Genomic DNA, 18,007 nt, shown 5'->3' on the forward strand with positions numbered 1-18,007 from the left:
TTTAACTTTTAATGTAATCACTTTTATTGTTCACAGACTGATGATGTACCGGGATTTGTGTGAGAAAGGTTTTTTATAATAAATTATGACTTTCTACTAGATGTATCATGGTACCCCCTGAAGTATTGTTATCTTCACCGACTGGAGACAGATGTCTGTGTGGACATGTTCCAGCTTAACTCTGAAACCCTCTGAGTGATTTCAACCAACTTGGTATACATATGCCTTAGTATCTGGAAAAGAATAATGTGGCTGTAAAACATCACTGGCACCAAAGTGGGGAGGTGTGGGAAAGGAGTGAATGTAAAAGTAACCAAACGACAGATATTAATGCCTAATCCATAGTTTTTGAGGTCGCTGAGATGAATAATAACATTCAAGATGTCCTTTCAAGTCCAAGTTCAGTGGGGTGAGACGGGGTGAGAACGGGGGGGATATGTTAAAAATAGCTATAAACGACAGATATTGATGTCTAATCCTTAGTTCTTGAGGCCACCGAGATGAATAGTAACACTCCTGATGCCCTTCAAGTCCAAGTTCAGCCCCAATAGGGAGGGTGTGAGAGAGGGTGACAAGGGGCTGACATGTAAAAATAACTGAAAAAGACTGCTATGAGTGTCTAATCTATCGTTTCCGAGGTCACTGAGACAAATATTAAGACTCCTGATGTCTTTTAAGTCATTCCAAGTTCAGCCTCGATAGGGAAGGGGGTGAGAGGGGGTGAAAAGGGGATGGGAATGAGTGCGACATGTAAAAAGAACCGAAAAAGACAGATATTAGTGTATAATTCATGGTTTTTGAGGTCGATGATATGAATGGTAACACTCCTGATACCCTTTAAGTCTAAGTTCTGCCCCAATAGGGTGAGAGGGAGTGGAAAGGGAATGAAACATAAAAATATAAAAAAACTACAGATATTAGTGTCTGATCCCAAGTTTTCGTAGTCACAGAGATGAATAGTTATATTCCCGATGCCCCTTTACGTCCAAGTTCAGCCCCAGTAGGAAGGGAGACAGGATAAGGAGTGAGAAAGGGGTGCCATGTAAAAGTAACCAAATATGACAGATATTAGTGTCTAATCCATAGATTTCGAGTTCTCTGAGATAAATAGTGATGCCCCTAATGCCCTTTAAGTCGACGTACAGCCCCGATAGGAATGTGGAGTAAGAAGAGTATGAAATGTCAAAAATGCTGGGTAATGTGACTGAAGCAACTATCTTAATAGGAAAGTGACAGAGAGAGAGAGAGAGAGAGAGAGAGAGAGAGAGAGAGAGGGAGAGAGAGAGAGTAGAGGGGGCATTGGGAGGAGAGAGAGTGAGCGAAAGAGAGTTTATCGGTTGTCATCAGAGTTTTCCCAGGCAGCACCAGGTAGGTCAGCTAGTATATAGTATATATATGTGTACAAAAGTGTTGTTTGTATGTGTTCATTTGCACATTTGCGTATGTGTGTGTATATTTTAAAATTACACCATTTCCCTAAACAGGGATGGCTCCAAAAAAAATAACACAACAATTACTGCCACACTCATACTTCAACTGGAGGGTGTCGAGTGATGATCAAGTTCCATCATATTGATGATCACTGGTAATGTTCTTCTTTATGAATAATTTGAAATCATCAGTTCTCAGTTGAGGCCGCGCATTTTGGCCAACTACGTTTTCATACATTCTCAAAAAATAAAACATACAGCTTTTGAACCTCTGACTGGGAATCATATCCTCTTAGGAGATAAAACTCCTTGTAGTTTACTAAATAGATGTTAGAGAACGTAGTGTTTCGGCCGAAGGCCAACTGATGGGATCTATGAGGTCATTCAGAGCTGAAACGGAAATTGACAGTAAAAAGATTTCAAAGGTTGTAACAGAAGGAAAACCTCGCAGTTTCACTTTGAATCAATTGTTAGGAGAGGGTGGAAAATAAGATGGAAGAAAGAGAGCAGGAATATAGGTAAAGTAAAAGGAATGAAAGGGGTTGCTACCTCGGGCCGATGGGACATAGAAAAGAATCTTAAGTAATGCCTACAGTACAGCACATGAGGTGCACTGAAGCCACTACATCCCTACGGGGCTAAATAGATGTTCGTGCCAGTTTGTGCAATTAAATGTAAAATTTCAACAACAAACATTTTTGTCCCCCAGCTGCACCTACTCTTTGGACTTTTCCTTGACCTCCATTCCCGCCTCCTTTCTTCGATCATGTTGGCCAAGCCCTTTCACTCCCACTTCTTAGTGTAACTGTAGGTTTTACTCCCAATTCCATATTTAGGTACTTGTATTTCATCTCTTATTTTCTGGATCTTTTTATCTTGCTGTCCAACCAATCAAACTTCCTAACAGCTGAATGGAGGTCATTCAAGCAATGCGCACAAGTAAATCTCATTCAAGGGAACCACAGCGCTTAAATTAGATGAGTTTCATAAAACAGGAAAGCTCGGCTGTGGGGGGGATAACAAGGGGTAGCTATGAACGTTCGCACAAGCACAGGGATAGGAAGGGAAAAAATTCCGTGATTGGCTTGACAGCCTAGATTTCATAAAATCACAAATAAATAAGCTATTCTTTAGGCGTACTTTCTGTAGCATTAAGTATACGACCGAATCATCAGTCTTTCTGTAAAGAAAATATTCTCACAGGAAATTCATTAAATGAAAACAAATAGTTTATAATACTATAAGGAAGACAAGGTTTGGTGAATGCAATCAAGTGCAATCGTCGAGTACCAGTGTCATGTCCAGTTGTCGGATGATCTGCTGAAGTAATATATAATTTCACCGCATGATCCACTTTGTCATCCGCTCTGTCCATCATTACCATAAACTGGTCAGTCCGCCATAAAACGACTTTTACGACTTGAAAATATTGCTTATTCATCACGCCATGTTTATTCATAACACGCACGGTGTTACATATCCCATAGGATATGGTAACTAGAGGGCGCTTACATCAAAATAACCAGAATATTTCCGGTCAGTTACAATACCAGCCGCACAGTGAAGGCAACCGCCTTAAGTGTCTACGATAACAGTGTTACAACCCATTGATATCGAAATTCGAAGTTCCCCTATACTGAGTCACTTACGTTAAGTAGAAAGAGCAAGAGAACGGAATAAAAATATGTCAGAGTAAAACACTAAAATTATGAAACATCAACACTGTTTGATTCGATCATTTTGTAGTTCTATGGTAGTATCATTCAGAGATTATTATGGAAATCATGACTTGCTTCAAACATTTATGAGCACCAATTTCAAGGAAATGGTCACTGGAATATGACTGCCTGAATGCAGCCGTCTTATCAACGTCCGTAACTAAATTTTTTCGGTATGTTTATTTCTCTTGGCATTTTAGCTTCAATTGCAAAGAGTAATTACGTCAATAATTACAACGAAAATGAAAACAGAATGAAACTCCATTAGCGAATCTTCGATACAAAGGAGAGTGCTACTATTTTTAGCCTACAAACCACTCAATTTTTACTTTTCTCGTAAACTGCTCTGCTATGGGAATTTATACACTCATGTCGCTTCCAGTGGTGGATAAAAAAATGAGACCGGCACGCGGGATCAGTAGTCATAATTTATAAGGAAGGAAGGAAGAAGAAGAAGAAGAAGAAGAAGAAGAAGAAGAAGAAGAAGAAGAAAGGAAAGCTTTTTGGGAACCCTAAGCAGAACTTCATTTTTTTTCGATACGAGTGCCACCAGTGCACTGGAAGTCCAAAGTTGTACGGTAGTAATAGGTCCCCCACAACGCTGGTCTTCAGGTTAGTGAAATTGGACAGTGGTGGCTTTGGTCAGTACCTGGACAGGTGACCTGGAGTGTAAAATGGTCATAATGAGCTCCAGTATCTTGAATATTAATGCACCTTATAGATGAGCAGATAATTGCATTATAGAGTGGTTTGAATCTCTTCAGTTAGGGAACGCTCCTTGGATGGTACTTGAGTCATCTATTCATAAGCCAACAGTAATGCTACTGTAGGATTCCAGGATATAAATTAAAGCCCAAAAAGAATATCAAAACATAAAGTGAGCTTCTCATTGAAAATTAAAGGGAACCCGTGAAAGCAATCAGGTCCAAACATTATAGAATTCTATCGGCAATTTGGAATGGTTATTGTCGTATAAAAAACGGCTGATATCGGCGGTGAAAAGTAGCCATTACTGACAATAACAAATGCCTTTCATCGTCAGTCAGGAATGTCTTTATTGGAATAACATGAAATCGTTTATTAGCATCAAGTATGAATTGTCGGTACTCAGAAATGGTCCTTTTAGACTCCATATGTTCTCACGCAGACTTAAATAGCTGCATGCGGCAGTCAGGATTAGTAACGTTTAAAGAACATCAATAATCCTTACGTGCTGCCGTCACAAAAGTACGTTTTCTTTTATTTTCATTTTCTCATTGTGATTGTTGCTGCAGCTCTCAAATCTTACACAAAATAGCTAATATTTGTGACAGCACATCACCTCAACATGAATGACTACAATTTACCACCAAAATGGGGAGACATAAAAGCTGACACATAACTCGCACATATTTCGCAGCAGCATTCAAAATAAATAAAGGTAGGCGCAGGAATCGCCTTTTGGAAGGAATACAAAGCTTAGGCCAAAGGCCAAGCGCTCGGACCTATAAGATCATTCAGCGTAGGAATGGAAATTGAGTGTAGTTAGGTTTGGAAGGTTTAATAGGAAGAAATCCTGGCAGTTGCACTATGAAATAACTGTTAGGAGAGGGTGGATAGCAAGATGGATGAAATATATCATGAATGGTAGTAAAGTAAAAGGAATGAAAAGGATTGCAGCTTGGGGCCGAAAGGACGCTGCGAAGAACCTTTAGTAATGCCTACACTGCACCTCGTGAGGTGCACTGACTGCACTACCCACCCCACCTCCCCTCCCCTACCGGGAGGATTCGCCTTTTGAATGCTTTGACAAGCTTCGTATGTTTGCGCTGCACATGTTAATTATGGGAATTGATGAAGCCATCAGAAACAATTACACATTACGCGACACATATTTGTGGAATAAGTCTTTGGTAATATGAACGTTGCGTGTCACGGGAGTATCAAGTCTATTTACAAATGCTATAAGAGGGACAAAAAAAAAACGAATTTACATACATAAAATGAATATCATACTACCATTCTCCTCCAAGAGAGAGAGAGAGAGAGAGAGAGAGAGAGAGAGAGAGAGAGAAGATTTAAAGATGACGAAGTATAACCACTTCCCCTGAGCATCCGAAGCCTTCGAGACAAGGTAGAAGAAGCGGAAGAAGCTGTGTACCAATTATATCCATAAAAGTGCGAATCGCTAAACGTAAAAAGTGAAGCATCAAAGGAGATCGCTCTCAACCTCCGAGTCAGAAAAACACATTCAACCCCTCGTCTCCTATCCGCTCCTAACTTCGTCTTACTTGTTGGGGAGTATCGACTTTACTCCTCTCGCCCTCTTCCGCTCCTTGTCGAATTTTAACTAATGTAGGTTAGTGGCACAGATTACGAGTTATTGACGCATATCCATTTACGTATGTATGTGAAAACGAAATGAAATTGTATGTATATATATATATATATATATATATATATATATATATATATATATATATATTATATATATATATATATGTGTGTGTGTGTGTGTGTGTGTATATACTTATTATATACACATATATATTATACATAAAAAAAAACAAATATTATAGTATAGATATAGATTATAGAATATTATAATTATATTATTAATTTATATATCTATATCTATCTATTATATATATATATATAATATATATATATATATATATATATACGTATATATAACTTAATTTTGCCAGTGACAATTAGAAACTTGAGCTTAAATCCCTAACATCACTGACAGGTGGAAGAAACATCACAGCGCAGAGTGTAACATATTCCCAGTTCTAGAGCTGCACTTGAAGATAGAGATAATTCCTAAGATTCCCAATAATAAGATTGGAATGAAAATGTCCTAATTCTTAGAACTGGAGAAATGTTTAGGCTTTATCGTTTTTAAAATAGTTATTTTTAGTATAATTTACTATGGTGAAGTAGAGAGCCAGACTTTTATCTTAGAAGCAGGATTCTGGATATCTCGATGATTGACTAAAGGTCATTTAGTTTTAAATACCGAAAATTGAAAACTAATTTTCTTGTAGTTGACTGCTAATTCTTTTCACAGGCTGAAGTAACCGCTGAATGTGTTTGAGGGAAGGGAAAATTTTAAATCAGTATCATGTCCTTAGACAAAGACCAGTAGTTCCGAATAAATATTCTACATAGACTGGAATTTGTAGTTTCCTACCGTGCAAACCCAATAATCCTCATGAGCGCCGGCTGAACGCTAAGTAGGGAATGTAACAAAGAAATAATTCAAGTGGTTATTTATTATTTAGCGCAAGATTAAACGCATTCCACTTGAATAATGCAGCTTCAACGCACCTTTCCCCTTCAATTCGACCGTCCCTTGTGATCGAAGATCCCCTTCAAGACTGAGTTATCGAAGAATTATTTAATGCTCTGTGGTTGCCCTTCTTAGCAACCTGAATTGGAAGGAGGGGAGAGGAGGGAGAGGGGAAGGAGAAAGCGGGATGTTGGGGGTCAGTTGAAAGACGCCAAACAAATGTCCGCCGAACCTGGATTCACTTTCATAATCAATGATTAAAATTACAATGCCGTTAGATCAGTAAATGTCCTCTTTGCTGTGTATATAATAATGAAATAATTGCTGGTACTGAAAGATCAGGAAATCTTGATAGTAACTTCAAGCCACAACCTCTGTAAATTCCATAAATCCTAAAATTAATAGCAATTATTTGAGTTGTAAAATGGCATTTAATATAACGATAGACCCCTGGTGATCTCGCTGATTTTTTCATGGGTGGCACACGAGGCACTCGGCTGACCTCTATTGGCTTTGGGAGGCTAAACTTTGCACCAAGTGGCACTTATCAACTTATCAACAGCGATATTGGAGCTACACGTGCTAATAAGTGTTACACGAGCAGAAACAAAGAACTGTGCAACCAATGCTGTTTACTCGGTGCGAATTTTGGCAGTGGGATGTTACAATGTGCAAGAAAAGTGAGCGTGTGACTTCAGGTTCTAAGTAATATTTATAGGAGTTTTAATTGAAAACGCCCTCTGTATTTGGTGCGCGATATTTTTGTACCGCAGAGATATTATTGTCATCTTACCTAGTATCAATATGATAAAATAAACTCACAATTCATGAAGTAAAACAAATACCTCTTTAGCCAATGACACTTTGAGATGGTTACTCTCCATTATGAAGATATGACAAAGCTTTTTATGTTTGTAGCAATCAGAGTAAAATCATTACTAATGGCAAGTCAGTTTTATGGTATTAAATCAATCAATGATACAACTGGCAAGTAGAGTATAAACAAAAATAAATAAATAAAAAAAAGTGAATCAGAAAAAGCCATATCAAATACACAGGAAGTTTAAGTTGAAAAAAAAAAGAGAGAAAAACTTACAGAACAAGAAAATAAGCTTGAACAGACTTGTACCCATTCAACAGCGATTCGTTTTCATATTTAGCGAAAGTTTTAGGGATAAATCAGAATCGAAAAGAGAAAGGAGGAGGAGAAGGAGAAGAAGAAGAAGAAGAAGAAGCGAGAGGAAAACAAGTCATAAAAGCCCGTTGCTCTTCAACTGTCCCGCCGACTCAAAACTTCGGGAAATGCTGAGAAAAATTCGCGAGATATGAATTCGATGAGCAATTCGTTTGGATCACCGCCCCTCATCCGTCCATCCGTTTCGGAAGGAGAGACGCGAACGATCAGAGACACGGCACGGGACTCCTTTCTCTTGCCGAAGCAAAGGATTCGATGCCATTTTACGCGGATCACTGGCCTCGCAGCATTTTGGGATCGCGCCTGCGAAAGGGGTTGCCAATCATGATATAGTATACGATGTTATCTTGTTTCACCGACGACTGTAACCTGGTTTGAATACAGTTGCCCTGGCGCCTGGCAGCGTTCCTCTTCCTCTTTCTCTGCCTCTCTTTCTCGCGTTGTGCTTTCGAAGATTCGTCTTCATTGATTCGGGTTTGCTTTTCAATCTGGTTTAGGTATTGAAAACCAACAAAGAACGTCGGGCAATATGATTCGATCACCGGGAGGGTTTACTGGAAGATTTTATATTCCTTTGCCGCCCGGTTTTGTTTTCGGAATGAAAGGTTCCTGCTTGGTGATTTAAATGCAAACGTTGTCTGCTGAGAAAGACAAATGGAAGTGTTGGTATACAGAAACAAGTAAAAAATGCGCTCAAGTTTCTCCAGCTCAGTCGAGTTTTTTGTAGAGCGTATAATATGTAAGACCCGTTGCCCATGGAATTTTCAGCCAAGGCCCGGTGGTGACCTGTCCTGAAACGTTGCCAAACACATGATCATGACTTTAACCTTAAATTAAATAAAAACTACTTAGGCTAGAGGGCTGCAATTAGGTGTTTGATGATTGGAGGATGGGTGAGCGACACACAACTTGGCAGTCTCGTAGCCTCATTAGTTTCTAAGATCTGAAGGCGGACAGAAAAGTGGAGACGGACAGACAAATTCATCTCAATAGTTTTCTTTCACTGAAAACTAAAAGAACAGGAGTGAGTGAGAACGGAGCGAACGTTGTAGGCAAGTGTTAAGGAAGTTACAAATTTCAGAAAACAGAACTTCTTTATAAACTCGATCTTGATGTAAAAGGAGAAACCGTAAAAACAAAAAAGGAAAATGGGAATGGTTAGAATTTCATGTTGTGTGTCGGTACAATGGCATCTTTCATTCGGTAATGGTATGAAGCAGTTCATACAAGATCTTCATTTGCTCATAGTGATGGCAAAGCTAAGAGATTACTTGGTTTGTAAAGAAATAGATGATACATTTCATAATTAGTTTGAACACGTAAGAGTATAGCCTAGAGAGGGAAAAAGACTCATCTTCATGTTAGAGAAATCGTAGGGAATATTGCAAATTGCAAACACAAAAAGTTAACAGCCCTAATTTAAAAAGTAAATCTTCAACGTGGAGAAATAAAAATTTAAGAAAAGATTTAAATTTCGTAAACAGAGGCTGGAACAGAACACGGGAAAAACCCCTTGATTTGACAAATAAATATTTTTCAGAAATATGAAAAGAAAAAAAAAAATAAGAATCTGTCTCGAATCTTTAACTGATGTTAAGGAGTCCGGACTTATGTATTTCAGTGGAAGAAACAACTTTAAAAAAAGAGTACCTTTGCATCATGATGTGGAATTTCTTGAAATATATAATTGGCAAATTTAATGCTTCATTTGACCTGAATCAGCAAAATAAAAAAAATTAAAATGAGGCTTCTGTTTATCTGCTTAAAAAACACATGCCGAGAAATGTATAATGCTCGGATAGGTGATTCCCGACATCCCCTGCTCCTACCATAAAATGTGTATATATATATATATATATATATATATATATATATATATATATATATATATATATATATATAGATATATATCGAGCTACAAATGTCCTTTAATATCTAATTCGCTCTACCGCGGGAATTAATATATTTTCATATAATTTAACCGAAGGTGGCATAAACTTATACCCTCTTGCTGTGGCAGTGTGGTTTAAGGCTTCACTGTGCGTTTGAATTTGTTGGGTTTGATGCTTCGCGGCCGTGATCCGACAAATTTCTTATCGACTAAAAAATTCTCCCTCGGTTAACATATATGAAAATATATTAATTTCGAGGTAGATTGCATTAGATATTAAAAGGCATTTGTAGCTCGATGTGTGTATATGAATTACGGTAATGTGATATGACAATATATATATATATATATATATATACTATATAGATATATATATATTATTATATATATATATATATGCACATATATCCGTTTATATATAATACACACACACAAATATATATAATATATACATATACATATATATAAGTTTATATACACCACTGACAAAAGTATTTTCGTGTTAGTATGGCGTAAGAGTTCGAAACGAGATTTCGTGTGTTCCAAATTCAGCGGGACCCATTTTTGCAGTCTACGTGAATAATTGTTGTTTTTAACTGGAAGCTTATGTATTTACACGAAAGGCGTTTCCAAAGGAAACAAAAAGAAAATAACCAGGGTTTTTTTTATCAGGTAATTTCTCTGTCAGTGTCTCCTTTACTGGATGAGTAAAATTTATCATCAAATGAAAAGCAACTCTGTCTGAATATATGTGAATTACGTTGAAAATATCAGTAAAGTATTTCATCTTTATATGAGTCAGGACACATACACACACACAATATATATATATATATATATATTTATATATATATATATATATATATGTAGTATATATATAGATATATATATATATATGTATATATCTATATATATATATATATATTTATATACATCTAACGAGGAAAAATCTCTAATGAGGTCAAATGACACTCGTTTGAACAAATGGAAACAAAACATGTAACTGGTAACGTAGCCTACTTTTTTTTCTGTTGAATGCCATCTCTGGAGTTGGCTGAAAATCAGTTTTAAACTAGGCTAATGTAAACTCTTTGTTGTTACAAAAATATACTTTTTATTTTCCAAAATTAGCTAACATGAAAATGGAATAAACTTAGTTAAGCCTGACCCAAAAAGAAACGTTAAACTATCATCTTCCTCTCAAAATCATGTTTAAGTAAGTAACCCCTTTTCCCGTAAGTGTCCAAACATTCATACTTTATTAATAGTCAAAATTAGTCAAGAGAAAACCCATAAGGTGACTTCAAATCCATTTAAAATAAAGAGACCATAATTATGACACCATAAAACATTAAAGTTCGTCAATAAAGAATGTGTGCAGCACCTCACTTCCCTTTCTCTAGTAATCAAGTAATTGTCACTTCAAATGTTAACTTTTTGAAAGTTTCTCGTTCTACGGTACCTTGTCCGACAGACCTGCAATACCTCTTCTAGCGCCTCTTCTGTGGCGTGTTCCACACACTATCAATCAAATTCAGTAAGTCTCCCTTTGCAACTTTTCCCCTAAATTATATGTCAGTTTCTGTTCATTACGAACACACACACTCACCAATTGGCGCACAAGAGGCATGCAAGCTACATACATGAAACTAGCGATCTTCGAAATGCGTCACTGACCCCAATTGTGTGCCGGTAAGCTTTCCTGTTTGTTTTTTCATTTCAGCATTTTCGAGGAATCTAGCGTTTTGCATCTGTCTCTCACCGGCAAGAGCTAAGGTTATCAACCCGACTATTTAATATTATAGACTGTTACTGATGCCTTTAAGATATATATATATATATATATATATATATATATATATATATATATATATATATATATATATATATATATATATATATATATAGGTAGATACCTGGGTGGCAGAGACACATGCAACGGATTTCAGTAGACACATATATCGGGGATGGGACCTCTAGGAATGAGAATGAGATGCTTCTGGGAATGAGAACTGGAATGGGATCCTGTAACGGGGAGAGAGGGTGACGCTTACGGATTACAGCCGGCTAATCAATGCCCGTGCGCAGATCCGAATTCGTGTTTTTGTAGCTGTAGCCGATGGAGATGCTTGAAAATGTGATTGGATGGTTTTGATAAAAGTTGTGCAGGATATACTCTCGTACACATTGGTCATTTATCTTTATTCAGTGAAATTTAAGTTTTTCTGAATAAGATGTCGTCGGTATCTAGTTTTTTAGGGCTATACGTTACTGATTATCTTTTGCTCAGCTGTTGGCTATCTAGACAACATGAAGTTGAATTCACATGTAAGCATATGACATATCTCTCCCTATTAATTAAAAATACATGTTATAAAACCATTCTGATGCATCAGCAAGAAAACAGCAAGAAGACTCACTCTTAAATTTCTACATTGCTTTATATATATATCACACACACACACATATATATATATATATATATATATATATATATATATATATATATATATATATATATATATATATATATATATATATATATTAAAACAACACTGATAACAAGTAAGGTCTCATTACTTTGTTTTAAACTAAGATGCTACAGATATTGTGCTCATAATTCTTCTTCATCAAACTTAGGGCATAAATTCCGTTTTCATAGATTCATTTTCTTGCTAAATCTGCTATTCTAGTAATTTTAATATGTCACTTTTTATTGTGGTTCTTTTTATAGTTTTGTGGGAAAATCTTATCGTCTTTAAGTAGCTGAATGTGATTTGAACATATGCTTTATAAGTTTTCTAGTACCGTTCTTATTATTAGTTTTCTGTAAAAGAAAACTATTGAAATAGCTTCGTCTGTCCGTCCCACCTTTTCTGTCCGCCCTCAGATATAAAAAAAACTACTGAGGCTAGAGGGCTGCAAATTGGTATGTTGATCATCGTCCCTCCAATCATCAAACATACTAAGTTGCAGCCCTCTAGTCTCAGAAGTTATTATTTTATTAAGGTTAAAGTTAGTCATGATCATGCGTCTGGCACTGCAAAAACACAGGCCACCACGGCCAGCTAAGAGTTTCATGAGCCGTGCCTGAACGCTTCATACAGATTTATACGATGTACAGAAAACTCGATAGCATTTCTTACTTTTTTTTATACTTTTCAAAAGTTTTCAAGTGCAGTGCTTAACTCTCTTCTATATACCTTTTTAAGCACTGCATTTTCTTACCTGTATACTACATTCCAACAGGACATTATTTATCCTTAACTCCTTCAAATTCCACCCGGTAAATAAAAAAAAAAATAAAGCCCGTAACGAGTAAAACCTATTTCTGTTTATATTACTCTTTACTTTAACCAAAAGAACCTGTAGTCATGCTTTAAGCTTTTTTTTCGTATTTCAGTATGAACGGTTCACACGCAATGGCCGTGGCATGCAATATCGTTTTTCTTCTGACTTTTTCACAAAACCCTAACAAGATTTCTTTGTGTGTTTTGCGTCGAGGGATTATCCGTCATTTCGGGATTTGGTCTTCATGCTTCAAAACGATCTGTCCTGTTTTTATAGAATTCACTTTGCTGTAAGACTGTGGAACGGCCCTTCCGGTAGCGTTATTGATGTTGATATAAGTTCAAGAGGGGCGATAATGCCACTTATTTTCAGAATGTTTTCGGGTCATCAATTTGGCTTCCAGTGGGCAAGACCTAGTGGTGATCTTTCCCATCTCATTAATTGTATTAAATTCACTTCCATTCAGGATTTCGGCCCCAACTCTTTTAACTAATATATTAATTCCCGCTTCAATTACATAATGATCAGATATACATTCAGCACACATCCTCTCAATAATACATCTGCCAACTACCTCTTCCTTCTTCACCAAAACGTATGCTAACGAACTCCTTTCCCTTGTAATTTATACTTTCATTAATCTTCTTTGTAAACATCTATTGCAATCAAGCCTCCTTCTAAAGACACTCGTATTTATTTCAAAACCTCCATAACTAACCTTTGCATTCAAGTCACCTATACTCGGTTTTTTCCATCTGTCCACCAGCGTGTGGTATTTGCGTATGGTAACACTGCATCCCGGGCTTAAGATAGTTACATTCACCTTATATTCAACAATAATAATAACCCTATATCGAATATTAACGATGTAATTCGCATACAGTAAATTATTAAAACACTTTTCAGTTGCAAATGTACGCCCAGATATCCTTTTATTTACCTAAAACTTACACGTAGCGTAACTATCTAAAGCCCAGGACGCAGTGTTACCATACGCAAACACCAAAGGCGGGTGGACAGATGGAAAAAAACAGAGTATAGGTCAGTACATTTTCACGTTCCCTAACCAAGACAGACAAATGCAACTTTACCAAAAAGAATCTATATACTCTTATTCTTTTTTACCATCTGGATAAAGGAAACCCAAGCCCACTTTTTTTTTGCATAATTCTACAATAAAACAAACAAAGTAGACTAACGAAAAACTGAAAGCAAAATCTCCTTTGCGGAACTGATATAGCTTATGAATGATGACATTATAAAATTGAGAAGATATTTCAGTGTATTTTCGTATCGACATTTTATATGATTTATTTCTTATAATACATGATTATTTTTTCATAATTCATAAGACGTCTACTCCAGAGCTATGTTGCGTTGGCGCCCATGACTCATAAGAATTATAAAAGATCGATGGTAAATGTTTCGTAACAAAAGGTTTAGAAAATTCAAAACGAAGCTTTATCTAAAATGCATAACTCGGCAGCGTTTGTTAATCCATAGTCTGAATTCTGGAAATTGTTTGAGAGAGACATTTCTTTCGCTAGAGAGAGAGAGAGAGAGAGAGAGAGAGAGAGAGAGAGAGAAATAGTATCTATAAATATTTAAGGAATGATTTTCTCCCTTTACAGTCCACGCTTTTTCTCTTTATCTATGCATGGCAGCGACCAACATCAGTCGAATGGCCAACAAGATGATTTTAATCACCTACGACGAAAGTAGTTGGCAGATTACCCAATACTCATGTCTCTCATCTACAATCTCTCTCTCTCTCTCTCTCTCGTAGTAGCCATCTTGCTTGGTGAGACGTACCCGCGTGAAGTCACAATAATCAACAGATATCACAAGTTAAACATACGACTAGAATTTGAGAAATATCTAGAAGTGTTCGTGACTATCGGTGATAAGATTAGTGTGAAAAAAATAGTAGGATAAAGCGTCTTCTAAGTTAGTTTTATCAAGTAATACTATAAATCAGAACAAGATGGCAGTAAGTTCCAACTGCGGGAAAAGGTGGCGTAATTTGGCGTGTCTAGCAGATTCGCAATACGATGAGGTAGCAGGAAGGGAACTGGCATTTCTCATCTATGAAAATTAGAAAACACAATATCGTGGATAAAGTAGGAAGATGGTTAAAAGAATTTTTACACAACAGAAAACAGATAGTTATTGCAAACGACGAGAAATCGGATGAAGCCAAGGTAATATCCGGTGTGCCGCAAGGTACGGTGTTAGCTGCAATACTGTTTGTTATTATGATTGAAGACATAGACAATAATGTTAAGGATTCGGTAGTGAGTAGTTTCGCAGATGACACAAGAATAAGTAGAGAAATTACTTGTGATGAAGATAGGAACGCTCTACAAAGAGACCTTAACAAAGTATATGATTGGGCAGAGGTAAATAGGATGGTATTTAACTCTGATAAATTTGAATCATAAATTATGGAGACAGAGAAAGAAAGCTATATGCATATAAGGGACCTAATATGAGACCATCACAAATAAGGAAGCAGTTAAAGACCTTGGTGTGATGATGAATAGGACCACATGTTATGCAATGATCAAATAGCAACTATGTTGGCAAAATGTAAAGCAAAAATGGGAATGTTGTTACGGCACTTCAAACAAGAAAAGCTGAACACATGATTATGCTTTATAAAACATATGTTCGTAGTCCACTTGAATATTGCAATATGATATGGTACCCACACTATCAAAAGGATATTGCACAAATAGAGAGTGTACAAAGGCCTCCTTTACAGCTAGAATAGAAGAAGTTAAGGACCTAGACTACTGGGAAAGACTACAATTCTTAAAATTATATAGTCTGGAAAGGAGAAGAGAACGCTACATGATAATTCAGGCATGGAAACAGATAGAAGGAATAGCAGAAAATATCATGGAACTAAAAATATCAGAAAGAGCAAGCAGAGGTAGATTAATAGTGCCCAAAAATATACCAGGAAAAATAAGGAAAGCACACAGGACATTAATCCACTACGCACCCAGCATCGATAAATGCAGCGTCTATTCAATGCGTTGCCAGCTCATCTGAGGAATATATCAGGAGTGAGCGTAGATGTGTTTAAGAATAAGCTCGACAAATATCTAAACTGCATCCCAGACCATCCAAGATTGGAAGATGCAAAATATACCGGAAGATGTACTAGCAACTCTCTGGTAGACATTAGAGGTGCCTCACACTGAGGGACCTGGGGCAACCCGAACAAGATGTAAGGTCTGTAAGGTAAGGTCTCTCTCTCTCTCTCTCTCTCTCTCTCTCTCTCTGTCCCTGACTGCTGCACAGCAGTTTACTAACCATCAGGTGGTAATAGTACCTAGTACATTTTGTAGATCCGCAGAGAAACATTGGAATCTTAGGAAACATGAAACTCTGCTAACGGTGTGAAGAGAGAGAGAGAGAGAGAGAGAGAGAGAGAGAGAGAATTTATCGTTTGTGAGCTTATTTAGTTTATCATTTTTGCGCTTCTGTTTGTATGACCTGTCTATCAAGTTTTGTCTGTTTCAAATACTTTATCTGTTTTTATATGAATTTTCCGCATAATTTTCTCCATATCTAAATATTCTAACATACTTCATTACTTTTAATATTACGCACACACGAATTATGAATCATGTATTATTAAGTCTGTTGAGTATGTCTGCTGGAATTATTTCAGATGCTCCTTTCCAATCTAGCAGATACAATTATCATGTACTATTAAGTCTGTTAGGTATGTCTGCTGGAATTATATCATATGATCCTTTCCAATCTAGCAGATACAATTATCTCCGGCATGACGTATTTAACAGGTAAACAAAATATTTAATTTAGTATATCAGCATTCAAATATTCTTCTATATCTTGTTTCTCTCTTCAGAATTTTCCTCCGTCTCTGGCCATTCTTGTAGCTGTATTTATCTTCATAATACTTCCTCAGGTTTACACAATATTCTTCTTCGTAAGCATTTGCCGTGAGTATGCCAAACTTTCAGAGACACTTTTATTATTCAATAAAATGCGCAAGTGCTTTGCAGACATTCCTTTTGCGCTGTTATGATATCTCAAAACTTTTCCAGCCTTCTTCATTTCACGTTTGGTCTTCCCTGAATTTTTCATCGTCATTTTTCCTCGAATAAACCGCCTTACACCAAAACTGAAAGTGTAACTTTACTTTAGAGTTGTGTTGCATAAGAACTTCAGGGAAATTTAGAACTCTAGTTTCAATTTCCTTCGTCCTTCATTACTAAACGCTTTGTACTTTAAATCCAGCATTAGACTGCAAGTCGTGGTATCTTTATCTTTAATAATAAAACCCAAGAGCATCTGTTCTTGCTTACCCTCCACCGGGTGACAGTAGGTGGAGACATGACAGGCACCCAGCCCTGAAAACCGGTTTGTCCGCTCCCGGTGGGGGCTGGGTAGGTAAGGGAACGGGACACCCACCCTCTTCCTGCAAGCCTGTTTGCCCAGCCCGGAGTGGAGAAGGGGTAGGTGGGTGATCGGGAGGTTTAGGGAGACAGCAGGAACGGGTTCCAGCGCGCGTAGCGCGTGCCAACAAGCTCATTTATAGATTAAATGGACCTTCGTGAAAAAACTGAAAGAGTAACAAACTTTTAAGTTGTACCGCGCAATTTTAGAAACCTAGAATTATTCTCAGTTTGTTTCGTCCGTAATTGCTAGATATTTCATACTTTAAATCCAGCATTAGTGTTGAAGTGGGGCCACTTATAGATCTCAAAGATCAATACGCTTTAACGACACTAGCGATTAATTCTTCGTCTTCATGCGAGGTTTTTGTCACTGTAACTTCGTACTATGGTTCTTTATTTCTCTAAGCTTATTCTCACCTTTACAGTAACTATGTTCTACACGTCACTCCAGACTATCCGATTAAAATTAGTGTCCATATCTTACAAGTCTCTATATCTTACAAGCAGCCATTATCCGAAATCGATAGCTTAACATTATACCTGCGAATAACGACATTGTGGGAATGCAATTAGCCAGGAAAAGGATAAACATATACGTAGACAAATTAATATCATCTAGGAAAGAAAATCACCGACATTCTTATACACTCCAAATTAAGTATAGAAATGCAAATAATTCTCGTCGAAGGAATTAAGTGCTGAAGAAAAATGGGCGGATATACGACACGCATTAATTACAGGTTAACGCTGCTGTTAACACTCACATATCGAA

This window comes from Macrobrachium nipponense, chromosome 26 (genome assembly GCF_015104395.2).
Source record: "Macrobrachium nipponense isolate FS-2020 chromosome 26, ASM1510439v2, whole genome shotgun sequence".
NCBI lineage: Eukaryota > Metazoa > Arthropoda > Malacostraca > Decapoda > Palaemonidae > Macrobrachium > Macrobrachium nipponense.